We start from the raw sequence: 4,233 nt of genomic DNA, 5'->3' as shown, positions 1-4,233 counted from the left end.
AGGGTTCATCAGTATTTTTTAATAATTTTTGAAGGAGAGAATGTGGAAGAATCTTGGATAAATTTTAGGTGAGAAATGGGTGTGCAACCCTGATACTCATTTTGAGGTTTAAGAGAATAAATTAATAATATTTTTAAAATTTTTTTTTTAAAACTATTTTAAATATTTGAATTATTTAAAATGAAAATATTTATTTAGTACATATAATCTAAAACTAAATAAAGAAATTGAAAAAACAAAAGTAAAACTAGCAATCTTCTAGATGTCCAAATTTATGCCAAATATGCTCAAGTAGATCCGCTTGTAATAGATCATGTGTTTCTCTGTGCCGAATTTCATTACGAATACCGATCATATTTCCGATATTTGAAGCTAAATCTGTAGAGTATGCCATATCAACTTGGGAACATCTGGTAAGATCGCCTTGTTCGAATTATGTTGTATCAACCAGATTGTAATGGTCTCGTTCATTTTCCACTATCATATTATGCAAGATGATGCATGCCCGCATAATATTTCCAATTTTCTGCTTATCCCAAACGAGAGCTGGGTTTTTAACAATCGCAAACCGAGCTTGCAAAACTCTGAAAGCACGTTCGACATCTTTGCGGACGGATTCTTGATGTTTAGCAAAACATCTGGTTTTTTGGCTCTTGCGGTAGTGGTATTGATTGTACAAAAGTTGCCCACTTCGGGTAGATACCGTCGGTTAGGTAGTATGCATAACGGTATTGGTTTCCGTTGACATAGTATTTAACCTTTGGAGCACGACCTTGTAAAATGTCATCAAAAACAGGTGAGCGCTCAAGAACGTTAATGTCGTTTAAAGTACCTGGAGGTCCGAAAAACGCATGCCATATCCAAAGATCATGCGATGCTACTGCTTCTAAGACAATTGTCGGTTTTCCTGAACCACGTGTATATTGCCCTTTCCAAGCTGTAGGACAATTTTTCCACTCCCAATGCATACAATCGATGCTCCCTATCATTCCCGGGAATCCACGACTTTCCCCAACATCTAGTAGTTGTTGAAGATCCTCTGCAGTGGGTCGTCTGAGATATTCCATCTCCAAATAAAGATATTATTGCCTTAGTAAAATGTTTCAAACATGAAAGTGCGGTACTTTCACCCAGACGGAGGTACTCGTCAACTGCATCAGCCGCAAAACCGTATGCCATCATACGAATAGCTGCAGTACATTTTTGAATGGCTGAAAGACTAACCCTTCCAACCGCATCTCTCCTTTGCTGGAAAAATGGAATTTCCTCGGACAGACGAGACACGATTGATAACACGTATTTTGACCACTTTTATGGATCGTTTTGAAATACTTTTTCTATGTTTTTAATTGCTTTTAAGTACTTTTATCACGTTTTTCTAGTATTTGTAGTTCCAAGACTCTTTTCAGGTAACTTAGGGAAAAGCTTAACAAAATTGATAGAAAACCAGATTTCAGCTCAGAGTCAAAACGTCAGAAGTTCACCCCTGATTGAAGGCCTTCTCACCGTCTGATCCAGCTCAAATTTGGAAACCTTAGAGATGGAAGTATCAGATTTCCAGCACACTTTACAGTTTGGCAATCTAACGGTTCAATCAAAAGATACGCGAAGAGCAAGATGTCCCGTAAACCAGCCGGCAAGCAATTCCACCCGCGGCCAACAGGCCATTTCCCGCGGTCAGAAGCATCCCGACCGCGGCCAGCAGTCCATTTCCCACGGTCACAGCCCTCCCGACCGCGGCCAGCCATCTTCAAGCCCGAAGGCCCATTTCTGAAGCCCACAATGATTCCTTCATTTGGAGAAACCCTAAGTGACGTCCAAAGATGTCTTGAGCACTATAAATACATGTCTTAGGAACCCTATTTCGGGATATGCTATCTTTCTTATTGTTTTAGAATACTTTTTAAGTTTTAGGTTTTAGGGAGAGAGAGATTTGTCTCTTGAACCCTTGTTTTATCTTTTTCAATTTCGGTTTCTATTCTACTTATTAGTATTATGTTTTTGATTTCGTTCATCATGTCTGAGTAGTTTTATTGTTGGGATTAAGGGATTTTCGATGGGGATTTATATGTTCGATGAGGATTCCATGAGCTTTTGAGCCGAATCTTAGAACTTTTTCTTCTGAATTCGTTTTTACTGCATGAGAGTAGCGTCATAAACTAAAATCTGATCCAGATGCATGGTGACACGAAAGTGTTCATCCGGTGTCAGATCTAGTTTGGGAGAGCAAAACAAACATAGAAGTGGAAACCTACCTATGGGCGATTTGTGAATGCTGACGAGTCTTAAACATAATGCATCTCTTCTCTTCCAGGGCCAGAGTGGAAACCTACTGGTCAGGGTTGAGAGAGATAGTTGCCTATGATCACGACAGTGGCGTATTCATACGTTCGTGACTCCAGTTCGAAAAGTTTAAGCTAAGATCTTATCAAATTTACTCTCTAGCAATGTTTTGAATCGTTCGTACCCCTGAGAAAACTTCCCTGAAGCCCAACGCCTTCTTTCTGTAGATTCACAATGTTTTTATTTCAAGCTTTAGTTCAATATTTTCATTCCTTTTTAGTAGATTTTCATTTAAGCAATTAGAATATCCGTTTTTCTCGTTTTTATTCATTTTCGTTAAGTTTAGTTATTATGCCATTTAATTCCCGTAGTTTCCTTTTAGATTTCGTTTTTACATTTTAAACACACTACCAAAACCCCCACAAAACCGTTTTGGTTCTAGACTTCCTTACTTTATATTTCTTTCAAAGGCTTTTGCAGGAAAAGATCCTCCTTCCCTGTGGATTTGATCCCTAAGTACTACAATCGATCAGCTGTGCACTTGCGGCTATTGATTTCATTTAGGGTAAAACTTGACAACCCTCACACACCACCACATCAACGATACATATGAATAATGGTCGGGTCATTCTGAAACGGCGACGAAACATATTTGGGGGATATGTTGCATCATCACTGAAATAATCATCCCATAAACGCTGATGACCTGGCTCACGATTTCTTTCAATATATGCTCTCTTCTTCTTCTTGCGCTTTGGAACGGAATGCTCCTCCAAAACTTCATTAAGAGTATCGTCGAATGTTTAATCAAAGTAATTATCCCAAGTTTCCTCAAAAGATTCTTCGATGAAATCATCAAAATTAACAATGAAAGAATTTCTTGAAGATTAAGCCATGGCAAAGACAAAGTATGAAAACGATCGATGATGATGATGTTTTTTAAAGGGAAAAAAAAATCGAATCTGTCTTTGTTGTTTTAGCGGTCGTATGGAACAAAGTTTACAACTTGCCAATATATATAGAAGGAAGAAGCACATATCAGGTTCGTAAAAAATGAAAGAAAGTTGTGGTATACAATATTACACATATGTCTTGGCTAAAAGACTAAAATCTGTATGGTGTCTAACACAAAATGACAAAGTATCAATGGCCACTCATCAACTTTTCACCACATCTTCATAGGGTACATGGACCCTCGATTCTTTACCACCACATCCACAAAGTAAAACTTCCACACCAACCACTACAAACAAGTAAAACGTGTGAATCATGACCATCTGATACAACAATATTATCAAAAAAATTTTTAAAATACGAAGTTAACCCTTAGAAACATAGATACTACAATGTCTAAACTTCATGAAGAAAGAACCCGAGAACATTGACACATAAAAACGAAGATACTACATAAACGATGATACTACATTAAAATTTTGGTCACAGCATTTCATTAATCAGTTTAGTCTTCAAAGCCTCATCAACTTTTGATAGTGGCTCGGGTTTAGAAAGGAGCATCTCAAGCATTTTATGCTTCGAATGAAGCAGTTCTTGCTTAGACAGCTTATCTTTCATTTCCAAGTCAAGTTTTCTTATTTCCCAAGCCATCTGCAGTTTTGCGAGACCTGTGCCATCCTCGGTTTTGGCCGCTCCTTTGCCCTTATGCTTACCAGCCTTGGCTGCCTTCACTCCCATCGGCCGTTCCATTGTTGACTCCTCTGAAATAATTTCAGGCTGGGAATGTGGAGACGACTGAGCTGAAGACTCTGACACTTTTCTTCTCTTTTGCAACCCAGGATCTTTCTCTGCAGATGCTGTGCACCACTTCTGGTCATGACGCAATTCTCTCCAAGCATGTTCAAGCCCAAACTTGAAATGGTGATCATTGAGAAAAATATGGTGAGCTGTTTTCACCAAATCGTCGTCGTTCTGGCCGCTGCTTTGCTGCTTCAA

General features: G+C 38.6%; 1 pseudogene; it reads right to left on the bottom strand.

Annotated features, from left to right (window-relative positions):
- Nucleotides 1-433: 433 nt before the first annotated feature.
- Nucleotides 434-3,987, bottom strand: LOC112087832 (annotated as a pseudogene).
- Between the last annotated feature and the right edge of the window lie 246 nt (nt 3,988-4,233).

Source organism: Eutrema salsugineum, unplaced genomic scaffold (assembly GCF_000478725.1).
Source record: "Eutrema salsugineum unplaced genomic scaffold, Eutsalg1_0 scaffold_16, whole genome shotgun sequence".
NCBI lineage: Eukaryota > Viridiplantae > Streptophyta > Magnoliopsida > Brassicales > Brassicaceae > Eutrema > Eutrema salsugineum.
The sequence above is the reverse complement of the archived record's forward strand: the minus strand, read 5'-3'. Positions and strand labels throughout refer to the sequence as shown.